At 39.1% G+C, this 13,727-nt stretch overlaps 1 long non-coding RNA gene across 1 annotated transcript in view; it reads left to right on the top strand.

Moving 5' to 3' along the window:
• The first annotated feature begins 3,761 nt into the window (after positions 1-3,761).
• Positions 3,762-13,727, top strand: part of LOC131484397 (uncharacterized) — a 74,251-nt gene continuing 64,285 nt past the window's right edge. Inside the window, exon 1 of the long non-coding RNA XR_009248224.1 lies at positions 3,762-3,868. This is a non-coding gene — a long non-coding RNA (uncharacterized LOC131484397). The remainder of the gene's footprint in view (positions 3,869-13,727) is intronic.

Genomic DNA, 13,727 nt, shown 5'->3' with positions numbered 1-13,727 from the left:
CTAATAAAGCCTCTTTTCTTCATTTCCACTGCTATGGTCCCAATCTATGCCACTACCATTTCTCTTGTCATATTATCATTTCTTATCTGGACTATTGAAGTGATTCTGAGTTCTCAAGTGTTCCACGGTTTCTATCTCTCTCTTAAAAAAAAAAAATCCAGCTTCTTTTTCTGAAGTAGGAAGCCCTTCATGATCCAGTTAGCAGCTGCCTGTCTCCAACCTCATCTTCTGCTTCAGGTTCCTAGTCTCTCTGGCCATGCCCACCAGCTTTCTGTTCCTTAGTCATATTGAATGCATTCCTGACTGAGCCTTAAACCAACTATTCCTCTGGCTACCACACTCTATACCCTCATCATCTCAGCATGTCAGGTTCCTTTTTTATTATTGAAGTCTTGGAAGAAAAACAAAGTACTTGGCATAAGTACTGAGCCTAAGGAGCACTTTGGCTTCTCTTGATCACCTCATCCTGTTGTAAATGTATCATGGCACTCATCACCTAAGAGACGTTGATCATGTATTTGTTTAATGTCTTTCTTCCATAAGAATGGACACTAAGCAAGAGCAAGAATCTTTTCTCAGTCACTGGTTGTAACCTCAAAGCCTAATATAACCCCAGACACATAGTGGATACTAAATATTTATTAAAAGACGAAATTGATGAATTTACATGTGGAAGGCAGTTAACAATTTTTTTTTAAATGCTTCCTGAACTATTACATCATTTAAGTTTTAAAAACACCTGTAGGTAGGGGCATCTGGATGGTTCAGTCAGTCAGGCGTCCAACTTCAGCTCAGGTCATGATCTCACGGTTTGTGGGATCTGCATCAGGCTCTGTGCTGACAGCTCAGAGTCTGGAGCCTGCTAAGGATTCTGTGTCTCCCTCTCTCTCTCTGCTCTTCCCCCCCTTTCTCTTTCTCTCTCTCTCAAAGAAATAAATAAATACACATTTAAAAAAAACACCTTTAGGGGCGCCTGGGTGGCGCAGTCGGTTAAGCGTCCGACTTCAGCCAGGTCACGATCTCGCGGTCCGTGAGTTCGAGCCCCGCGTCAGGCTCTGGGCTGATGGCTCGGAGCCTGGAGCCTGTTTCCGATTCTGTGTCTCCCTCTCTCTCTCTGACCCTCCCCCGTTCATGCTCTGTCTCTCTCTGTCCCAAAAATAAATAAATAAATAAATAAATAAATAAATAAATAAAACGTTGAAAAAAAAATGTTTAAAAAAAACACCTTTAGGTAAACAGTACTATTATGCACATCTTGAGGGTATAACTCAGAGAAGCCTTATGATGTTCCCCAGGTAGCAAATCCTGATGTGGCCACAGAGTTTCTACATTCACTGTGACCCTAGAGCAGGACACAGCATAAAAGATGACACAGCGGATGCACTTACGACATATGTGCCGAAGGGACTATTTCTATCATAGTGAAAAAGTTGAGCCATATCTTCTTCTTGTCCTAGGTCACAGTATGTTGTCTGTAATTAGTCACATATGTTTGATGGAAGAGTGCATAAGTAAATGAATTAATAAATAAGTTACTTTGTTTTCTTCCATCGTTAATACCCAATGGTTCTACATCACGCATAGTATGAGTACTGATTAGTTAAATTGGTTGACTAATTGAATTATTATTGGAGGAATTTTTAAAGAGAGTATCATGATGACTTTTGAGACATGTGGAATATCAGGATTACATATTTGGCATTCACCAATCTAACATATCTAGAACCTCAGCAGTGATGCTTGGGTATGAACTAAAACTTAGACTAATTGGAGGGAGTTCTGAGAAGATGGCTGTAGCAGAGACATAGCTTTTCTGTTTGTCTATTAATCCTTCTGAATACCCACATGAAACCAACCTAAAAACTAGATAGCAAAACCGAAACCATGGACAACATTTACGACAAAACTAAGTGACAGGTATCTCCATGAATCCCGAAGTACAAGCATGTGAGGACAAGCCAGCGACAGTTTCGGACCTGAGTAGCATCCGTATCTGTGTTGACATCAGCAGAGAGAAGCAACAAGGTATCAGAGGGACCCTGAGACTAGAATCTCAAACTAGCCAATAGGCATTTGCCTGAAAATGCTGTGAACCGATCTGAGGGCAGCAGTGGAAGTTGAGTGTAGGTCTGTCCTCTCCAGTAGCAGAGTGTATAGTTATGCCTGAAGGGGCTGTTGCAGTCCAGCTGCCATAAAAATTTTAAAACTAAGTCACCAAATGCTCCCTTCCAGGACAGGGTCCCACACTGAGTAGAAACTGCTTAAGAGAAGATTCAGTGTTGAGCAGGTTAGAAATAGAAGAGGGAAAGGCAGAAGAATTTTAAATAAAGGCGGGGTGGGGGGGACAAAACCAGGCAGTCTCAGAAAGGAGACTGCTGTATCTGTGAACTGCATGAGACAAGACAGGAGGAGCCCTGTGAAGCAATACCCTGAACCCCACCTCTTTCTAAAAGTTGAAAGAAATAATCAAATATTTATTCTACCTTCTATACATGAACTGTGCCACTAAAGTACACAAAAAACATATGAAACATTTTCTGTTTATAAAAGTAATCCTACTAATAAATGGAAAAGAAATGCCAGAGTTAGAATATCAGTATTTTGCAAGCCCCGATGAACTAATTGATGCAGGTACAAGCATCAACATTTGCTGATATCATAGTGAAAACCGGGGCACCTGGGTGGCTCAGTGGGCTAAGCCTCCGACTCTTGATTTTGGCTCAAGTCATGATCTCAGGGTTGCTGAGATGGAGCCCTGAGTCAGTCTCTGTGCTGACAGTGTGCTTGGGATTCTCTTTTTCCCTGTCTCTCTGCCCCTCATCCACTCGTGCTCTCTCTCTCAAAAATAAATAAATAAACTTCAAAATAAAAAGAGGGACCACACACACATGTTGTGCCTCATGACAAAACAGCATTATGCCACCTCTAGTCTTGCCAAAGTGATTGAACGTGAAATGTATCAGTCTTCTGGATTCAGCTGCTAATTTGCAAGAAATGCAGAGGGCAGAAGATGTTGAATTCTACCAGGAGTACATAATCAGCAAAACCTTGATGGTGAGAAACTCTACAAGCAAAACGACCCCGTTTTTTTCACCAGATACAAGGAAATGAGAGAGATGTAGAGGGAACCTGTAGATTAAAATAGACTTAAAAGACATGACACATTTTTAAACTGGGAGATTAAACTATGGACCATAAGGACGCACACTTGGGAAATAGAACTATAAAGAAGTGACTATAAAGATGGGATTAGTGGTAATGTTTGGGTCAGGGTATATGAAGAGACTCCTGTGTTAACTGACAAAGTGCTCTTTCTTGACCTGAGTTGTGCTTGGTGGGTTGGTTTGGGTATACCTTCTAATAACTGACTAAGCAATGCATTTTGTGTGGTTTTTTTTTTTTTTTGTATGCATGTATTGTATGTTATGGTAAAAAGTCTTTAAAAATAGAATAACCAATGTTTTAGATTTTTCTGAGAAATGGTAAGCTATTTTGGGACTACGAAGGATTTCCAGGGACATGTCATGGAAATTGGATTCTCAGGGATTGCGAAGATTAGGAAGAGCCCTGTAGGCCTGCATGAAGAAATGGCCACAGGGAGGTCTCAAAGCACTGTTGTCTCTTCATTTACTGTCTCCTCTGAGTCGAGAGGAGTGAGGATCAGGCCAATATTATAAGGCAAACATTACGAGAGGGTTAATTAAGTAAAGCTCTGCCTGAAAAGGACACTGGGGGCTAATCACTGTGCTTTTCTAAACCAAAGTCTGCAGGTGTTCCAAAGACAGAAGCCTGTAAGAGGCTGGAGGAGATGCCGAATCACTGCAAAGTGTCCTAATCAGTATGCCAGGCGCTCCACCAGGACCCTGAGGTAAGCACTACCCTATGCCATATAGTCAAACCATGTCTTGTAGAAATGCAAAATCCAGAGCCTCTGTGAGTGTAATTGTTTCTGTAAGATTCTGAGAGTCAGCTTCTCTTTCCTAAGGCAGAACCAGGTCACAGAGAAGATGATTCTCTCAGAGAGCATAGTTGCCTGGCATTTCAGTGCTGGGGAGAGAAAAAAGGGAGACAGTGAGTAAACCGGCTTTCTCTGAAGAATCTATCTGTAACTAATTGACCAGAACAGTCCTGCAAATAAGCATTTGCCTACGGTCAGTAGTACTGATCAGTCCCACGAAATGGTGCCGCCACTCGCCAAATCTATTATCTCCATCCTGCCAAGCCGCCATCATCTCTTATGGACTACTGGAAATCATGTCCTAACTGGTCTCTCTGATTTTGGTACTACGCATTACATCTGTTCTATATGGTGCAGTCTCCTGTGTCAAGCCTTTCAGTGACTTTTAGGAACACTTAGAAAAAGAAATTCAAATACCGTACTAAGGCCTAAAACTGAATTCCTGACTGCCTTCCTGAACTCATTTACTACCTTTCTTCCCTCTCTCTGCTGACTAAAATTCGGGTACCCTCTCTTCTGTTTTTTCTCAAATATGCCAAGCTCAACCTTACCTTTAATTTCAGCTTTGCACTTTTTGTTGTCTTTACCTAGAACCATGTGTCCTTAGATCTTTGTGTACCTGGTTCTTTCCAAATAACGAGATCCGTTCAATGTTACCTCTCAGAAGGCCTCATATAACCCAATTTAAAGAAGAATCCTGTCTTCTTACATATCATTGTTTCGTTTTCATCATTGTCCTTTTGACTACTGAAAATTACTGTTAACTTTTCTTTACCTGTTCATTGTCTTGTCTGTCTCCATCTCCTAGAAATTAACCTCCATGCAAATAGATTACCGTTTGTCTTGCTCCCCAAGACTCATGTTTCCGCAGGGTCTAGGCTTGTGCCTTCAACTGTAGACGCTCAATGAATATTTGCAAATTAAAGAATGAAATAGGTTCCTCACTGATTTATGAAATTTTACAACCTGCTCTCTTCCTGATGCCATTGATTAGACAAGTCATGTTTTAATCCATATAGTACTCTATCTTTTTTTTTTTTTTTGCCATGTATTTGGTTGTAAGAGGGGACTACTTAGAATTCTCTGAACACACCATTCTATCTCATGCTTCCATGCATTTATCCATTGCCTTCCATCTCCAGGCCACATCCTCCGTGTATTTCCTTGACAACTCAGGAAACTTTTTCTTCTTTTCAACTCCCATCCAGGCCTAAGCTCTGCAATGTTGATTAATCCTTTCTTCCCAGTATATCATCCCACATTCTGTACTACTTGGAACCTTGTGTATTATCATATTCTATTTTAATATATTCCATAATACTTTGTACTCATTTCTTGCATACTTATTCCTTTTAAACTATAAGACTTTTGAGAGTGAAGATGGAACATTATTCATGGGTGTATCCCTCAGTAAGTACATCATGTAGGCATAGGACAAGGACTCATCGATTCACTCAAAAAACATTTGCTTAGTAGCCACTATGTGCTAGGGCTGGTGTAAAGTGTACTGGAGAAAGAATAATAAACATGAGAAAGTTTCCGCACTCATGAAGCTTATATTTTAGTGTAAATGTGATAAAATGTGTGAATAAACCGAGGTTCTAATATTATATATGAGTCAACTTGGGCAATGATAGTATATATGACAATATTGGCTTCAATTTTTTAGGTTGTTATTAACTCATCTTTATATAAAATATTAAGAAAATGCATTTAGAAATTTTAGAAACATTTTAAAGTGAAAGCATAAGTTTTAATGTACACATCTATCCCAGAGCAAAAGCCCAACAGTGATCGTAAAGAGACTTTTTTTCTGTTCCGTACTATTGAACTAAATCTGGGATTAGGAATCTGAGGTTCATATCTAGGATCTTACAATACCTAAATCATACGTTAATATCTATTGACACTACCTTCACATTGGCATTTACATAAGTTTTATTTCATTCATTACATGTTAATTTTATAGATTGAAACCTTAATTTTTAAGGATCTTGCCATCCTGTCTGCATAGTCTTCCTGTGAGCAAAATGTAGAGAGCAGTGTGGGGATCTTTCTATAGCAGAACATTTAAGACCAAAGGTTTTAAATTTTTTTCAAGGTTTATTTAGTTTGAGAGAGAGGGAGAGACAGCACGAGCAGGGAAGGGGCAAAGAAAGAGGAAGACACAGAATACCAAGCAGGCTTTAGGCTCTGAGCTGTCAGCACAGAGCCCAACGCGGGACTCGAAATCCGAAATGCTGAGATCATGACCTGACCCGAAGTTGGACACTCAGCCTACTGAGCCACCCAGGCACCCCTGAGATCAAAGATTTTAGAACCAGACTGGGTTTAAATCTCAGTTCTGCCACAAGCTAGCTGTGTGAACTCGAGCAAGATAGTTAACCTTCTGCTTGCTAAGTTTTCTTTTCTGTAAAGTAGGGCTAATAACAATACCCACTATATCTGATTAGGATGAGTATCAATGAGCAACACATTAAAAGTACTTAAACAGGGCACTGTCATAGTAAGTACTCAACATGGTTATTAACAGTGCTTTAGAAGGTGCAGGAAAACCAGTGTTTCCATGTGATGCTTATGTTGAACTCAGAGCTTTTATATTCCTTAGAAACCTCACAGTACTCTGCATCACATATTATTAAATATCTTCACACTTTGGCCTACTAATTAGCTCTGGGACTATTCTCAAAGAGACATGAATATGAAGTGTTCATTGAGGTATTACTTACGATAGTGAATAATTGGAACCATGATCGATATTTTTAAAATAGAGCAGACATTAATCATTGTCTAATGGAGTATCATGAGATGGCTCATAAAATAAAGGTTATATAGGCCACATCAAAACATGAAAAAAATCCTTGTAATATAGAGTAAAAATTAAGACTTAATGCGGTGAAAAAATTACCTACATTTATGTAGATTACAAACTTGTAAAAACTACATTCATTATTGGTGATGAAGTTTATGTACTTATGTAAAATGTTCTTCAAGGGCAAGACACAACATATGAATGTACACCATATCTAATACCTGTTCAAAGCTCTATAGATATTAGATTGAAAGTATGATTCAGCCAATGGTAATCCAGCCTGAGGTTACATAGCTATGACTATTAATGGGAACCATAGCTCAACTTTTAAAATCGTATTGTGGTGAAGTAGGTTTTCAACATGGCTGATTCCCCCTACCCCATCATGCCTGGGAACATTTGGCAATACCTGGGGACATTTTTGATCATCACAACTGACATCTGGTGAAAACTGGCCAGATAATGGTTAAATCTCCTTCAATGTGCAATAAAGTCTCCCACCACGAACAGTTACCCAGTCCAAAATGTCCATAGTCCAGATGTTGAGAAGCGTTGCAATATAGGTACACCTCTCTTTGTCAGAGGACCTCAAGGGTCCAGTCATCATGGGAGAGTGAAGGCAGTCCTGCTAAAGAGAAATCTAGTTCTTAGGGGGATCTTACAGAAACTTAGGAGACAGTAGCATTTATCTGATGGCTCAGCTGTTATTAACTTGTATATATCACTGTGACCTTGTCATGGAGATGTTTCATTCAGATTTTGTATGTCCCATTGTATTAACTCATCTTTCAACGAGAGGAGCAGACTAGGCCATATTTTACAGCTGCAACATTGTGGACCATAAATATGTGTGTCTCCAAGGAAATAAATTTAAAAAAAGGAAAAACAAACATTTCATTAGAAATCCAGATATTGCATTCTGCCTTCTCCTCCATTCTCCTCACTGTGCAACTCATGCACACGCACACACACACACACACACACGGGCACACACACGAACGCACACTTGAGTGGTCTGGCACATGTCACATCACCTCTCTTTGCCTCAGTAATCTCATATGTAAAGTAGAGATTATAGCAGTATAACTGCAGGCCAATTCTTGCCCAATAAATATGTATGTTTGTAAGTATGAGTAGGGTCATTGTTCTCTAGGTCACAATGTAACCGAAAACACAGAATCTCTATATTTCTATGGCTCTCCGTTGTTACACTTAATACCTAAATAGCTCAGTGTGGAGAAAGCTGTCAGTAACAACATGAGATTATTTACTCAGTTTTATGGATTTTCCTTTGACTTTTGTCTATGAACAGGAATCATAACATTTGGCAATACTTGGAGACATTTTTGATCATATCATTTTGAGCTTCAGAAGCTCAAATAAAGACCCTCAGCTGATGTTACTCATTTGGAACTTATATCTTCAGACTACGAAGGAGTGCAGGGTCAATAGAAATTTCTCCCATGAGGTAGAAGTATCAGAAAATGCTTTATCTTTATTTGAAATACATTTCTTAGTGATAGGCTATCACTTTTGAATGATCCAGACATATGTTCATCTATTTTAAACCAGATAATAGGAACAAAATCAGTTCTTATAAGCATATTTTACATTTTTATTATTATACATTCATAGAACATCAAATAGTCAATAATTGCTACCATAGTTATGCTAGAAAAGCGGTCTACAAATCAAGTTGTCCAAAACAAAGGCCATTATTCATGAGAGCTGCCACTAATTTTCAACTATTGTGTTTTTTAATAACAACATATAGAAAGTCAACCGAGTTATTCAAATCTTTTGTGACTGTTAGTACTGGTGTGTACAGTGGGGGGCTTAGACTGTGGGTGTAGGATTCATACTGCCTAAGTTCAAATCTTTGTTCCCTACTTAATAACTGTGCAAATTTGGGCAATTTACTAAACTACACTAAGCCACAATTTCCTCCTCTTTAAAAATGGGGTTATTAGGAACACATACCTCATAGAGTTGTGAGGATTAAGTAAGTTTATGATACAGGACTCTTACTGCAGTGCCGAAAAGCTGTTATCAATTATTTTTATTGTGTTGCTCCAGCTGGGGATATGTTGCTTGGAGAATAAAAAGTTTCAAAATCAGTCAATTGAAAAGCTCTTTGGAAAATTGAGTAGTTTTGCCATGAATAAGGTAAATCGATGTTGATAACATTCTTCTCTGATGTTTCCATCACCTTGAACTCGCATCTAGTCTATGGCCTGTATCCTTTCCTGTTTGATTTTAGTTCTCTATAGATTTCTTTTATGTCCTCGGTCAGACATTCCTCAATGGGAAGAACTATTTCTTATTCATCTTTAGACCCTTACATTTCCTTGGGAAAAATTCTGAACATAGTAAAATTATAGTTAATATTTACAATCCAGATTTTCAGGATTATTGTTAGTGGTTTCATATTAATGCATTTTTATTTCAGCTGTTATTGCATTTGAACTGTCCTAAAATGTTACAACACAGACCATGGAAATGATCAAAGCAAACCACGTACAATTTTCCTGCCTCCCTAGTTATTATGATTTAACTATCTTCAGTATTATAGACACTGTTTAGAAAAAATAGTTTTCTCTCTTATGCTTTCTGTGTTTTTGTCAAATATAGCATATTGGTTAGGTTTGCTTGGCTAAGATATGTCCAGAGAGATCAGTAAGCTATATATCAGAGCACTCGGTGTCACATGGAGTGAGAATTTATGACCCTCCAAACCTCTGATACCCAAAGGCATAAAGTAGCTGGACTACAGCAACAAGGAAGCTGGACTAGAGCATTATTCCCCCACAGATTAGTTGTGCGACCTTGAGTATCTTACTTAAATTTTCAGAGTCTTGGGTTGCTCATGTATGAAAAGGGTACAGAATGAGCAGATTACTCAATTATATCCTTATTCTAGCATATTTTGATTATTAATTATACGTGATACACCTTTTAAAATGATCCTTTTATTCTGCATGTATCAAATTGTGACACTTTAAGGAAGATACAATGAACAGATATCTCACTTGGTTGTGTTAGTGGTGTTTTAGCTTTATAACTAAGAGATCTGAGTTTGAACTGCCATTTTCAGAATACCTCATTACACATATAATTTTTAAACATGGCATGATTTATATGGGAGTTTTGATGGACTCTATAGGAAAAAAAAAGATGATTTATTGTTCCAATTTTTCTAGGAACTCAAGCCTGAGCATATAGCACATTGGTATTTCTGATAAATGGTTTTCCCGTCGTGATTTAAAGATAGACTTTTGAAGGGGGAACTCTTAAGTCATCTCAAAGTGTTTGGAACACATGGCCTCCCAACAGTCAACTTTTCTGCATTTTTTTCCCCAATCAAGCAAAAGAAGTTATGTCCTGGCCATGATTGCACAAAGTTTTTTTTTTTTTTAATTCATTTTTTTAAATATTTATTTATTTTTAAGAGAGAGAGACAGAGAGCACATGAGCAGAGGAGGGGCAGAGAGAGAGAGAAACAGAATCCAAAGCAGGCTTCAGGCTCTGAGCTGTCAACACAGAGCACGACATGGGGCTTGAACTTGTGAACCATGAGTTCATGACCTGAGCTGAAGTCGGATGCTTAACCAACTGAGCCACCCAGGTGCCCCTACAAAGTTTATTTAGAGATCCATGTGTTGAATGCTAACCATTCCCTCTAAAAAGAAAAAAAAAAAAAAACAAAATCAACAAGGCAATGAAGGGCAACTTGATATTAAGTCTAAAGGATTTTTCTCAAAATTGTTTGCAGCATAAACAGGGAAATGTTAGAAACCCCAAACCAGAGCTTATTTAAAATGCTTTTCTCAAATGTGAAGAAATCTTTCAATAAGCAGAATCTTCTTTTGTATGATATGGTAGAAAACTAAGGGAGGAGAGACTGCTAGGGTAAGTTAAGCATTCCTAGACCTCTATAACTTTTGCCTGAAACCTAAGGATGGATACAACTGTCTCTGGTACAGCAGAGTGACATGAAAATATAAAGTGATTAGTGCCCAAGTGCTATCAATTGTTTTAGGCCTTAGTACACCCCTGTGGTCATGTATTTGATTGCCCCTATAATGGGGGAGGAAGGGACAAACACGTCCTTCGGTTCCTTACCCCTTTGTAATGTCTGTCCTTTGCAAAGAAGAGAAAAGCAGACCCTGAATCCAGAGGATTTTTTTCTTAGAAAGTTTTGGAACATCCTCCTTGTTTGGCTTATATAAAAAAAAAGTCTTTGGAAAACTATTAAGCCAAGTGTTGATTTAAACAGAATATACAGAGGGGCACCTGGTTGGCTCAGTCGGTTAGGCATCCGACTTCAGCTCAGGTCATGATCTTGCGGGTTGTGGGCCCGAGCCCCATGTCGGGCTCTGTGCTGACAGCTCGGAGCCTAGAGCCTGCTTCAGATTCTATGTCTCCCTCTCTCTCTGCCCCTTCCCCTGCTCACGCTCTCTCTCCCTCCAAAAATAAATAAACATTAAAAAAATAATAAAATAAAAATAGTTAAACAGAATATACAGAAAGAACTTTTCTGAACAAAATCTAGAAAACGTTAATGGGAATTTCTTCACACATGTTCTTGTGAAGCTACCAGGAGCTGGCTGCCAACCACATAAACCTAAGTGTAGAGGAATTTGATCAAAAAGTTGAATCAGGAATACTTCATTTCTTGTTGATGAAATTACTTCTATGTTCCAGACCCTGGGCTGAAAGTTGAAGGAGGTATGCAGTGTGTGGTTTCCGTGTACAAAAAGAGGCATGTGTCTTGCCTCTACCTGTATACATTCGTAAAGTGGCCATGAGTTGTGTTATGAGAAACCATTGACTTCACCTGTCTAAGCCCCAATCAATTCTGTAAAATAGAAATGCCACCTATCTTAGAAGGTTGTGTTAGTTAGATAAGGGGTGCCACAGCAAAGCACAACACACTGAGGGGCTTAAACAACAGAAATGATTTCCTCATAGTTCTGGAGCTGGAAGTCCAAGATCAAGGTATTGGCAGGTGGTTTCTGCTGAGAGCTCTCTTCCAGGCTTATAGATGGTTGTGTTTTACCATGTTTTCACATGGCCTTTCCTCTATGTGTGCATGTTCCTGGTGTCTCTTCCTCTTATAAGGACACTAGTACTCCTGGATCAGGGACCCACCTCGTGACCTCATATAACTTTATTTGCCTTCTTAAAGGCTCTGTCTCTAAATATTCACATTGGGAATTAAAGCTACAGCATACGAATTTGGGGGAAGACACAATTCAATCTATAACATGTGGTTATGTATAAAAGAAAACATGTACAAAGTGCTTAAGACAGTGCTTGACACATCACAGACTGGCTTCAGTGATTATTAACTTTTACTTTATTGACCTCAGTGGTTATTCAAGAACATGGCAACCCTAATGAGTAATTAGAACATGCAGGGCTGAGGGTCAGCCTTGGGCAATAGTGACCCCATGACTGTAAGGCCATGCAATTTGTAGTTATAATTATTCCTTGTTTTATAGAGGGAAAAACTGGTCAGTTAATAAGTCCCAGGGCTCACAAAGTCACAGCCAACTTCTGAGTCAGGTTTGCTGCCTCCAGAGCTCTTAGTCTGTTAAATCCATCTCAGGCTTGGAGCAGCCATATCCAATTACCCTTGTATCACACGGCCACCCATCCCAGGGCCAACCCCTGCCATTTATCCTAACTGAAGCTTGGCCACACTTGAAGGAAAGCCTGCAAACTGATCATCCCCCAGACAGATTCAGCTTTGATAGAAAACTCTTGCTGTCATATTTGTGGGAACTGTTCCAACCATGGAGATATGTGGGCTGATTAAGAAATTTTACTGCCCTTTGAAAATTGAAGATTGAGGTTTGTACATATGGGAGTTGGGGATATCTAATCTGTCTTTAAATTTGATTTATGCAAACCTCTAGCTTCAAAGTTCCCAGCATAAAACCATTTAACCATGAAAATGGCAAAGCTAACATTCACATTCTCCGTTCAGATACTAGCAGGAAAAATGTTGTTTTGGCTTCAGGCTTAAAGGGCAAGTCTGTGGCCTGGGAGTACCTATATATTCCCCTGGCTTCCTGAGATGTTCACAAGACCTTTCTGGGGAGGACCCAGGTTCCTAAAGCCTAAGCAGAACCTGCCTTTTCTGGACAATGCTGAGGAGTTGACTCCAGGCTTTTCATCTTCTATTCGTTTCTCTTATCTTTGATGGTCTTTGGCTCATCTTACCCTCTCCCACTTACTCTACTTTTCATCATGGATTTGTCATCAAACAGTTATACCTCAGAACATAGAGATTATTGAACCAAAGAACCTAAGAGCTGGAAGAATAACTGGTAATAGTGTGTCCAACAAGTAGGAAGAAATGGAAATTCAGTGAGATACAGCCTATCCCCTGAGAATACTCTGCATCTCAGCGTGTAGGGATGTGACTAAAACATAAATCTCCTGTGTCCCAGACTAGACTCCATTTTATGGCTGTGGTTGGCAACAGTGCAAACTAGGCTTTAATTTAGTCCACATGCCAGGCCTACTATAATTTGCATGGTTAAGTGAAAAACTGAAAAAAAGTATTCATGAGAATGAAATGGAAAAATGTGCTGGATCTTCATACTTGTTTAAAGATCTTTCCAAACTGTTGTAAGCAGAAATCTCAAATGGCCCCCAAGATTCCTGCCCTGTATAATCCTTTCCCTTTGAATATGGGCAGGATGTGTGAGTATGAAGGTTTATCACTCCCATGAGTAGCGTACTTTACATGGCAAAGCTCAAGGGATTTTGAAGATGTAATTAAGGTCCCCAATCAATTGGCTTCGAGTTAACCAAAGGGGAGATTGTCCCAACCTTATCAGATGAGTTGTTAAATGAAGTCAGAGAAATCTAAAGAGAGATTATTCCACTGACCTTCAAGCAGCAGGTCAAATAGAGGAGACAGTGCACTGGTTTACTATGAAGGGT

The sequence above is a fragment of the Neofelis nebulosa genome, chromosome 9, assembly GCF_028018385.1.
Source record: "Neofelis nebulosa isolate mNeoNeb1 chromosome 9, mNeoNeb1.pri, whole genome shotgun sequence".
Lineage (NCBI taxonomy): Eukaryota > Metazoa > Chordata > Mammalia > Carnivora > Felidae > Neofelis > Neofelis nebulosa.
This window is presented reverse-complemented; position numbering and strand designations above follow the sequence as displayed.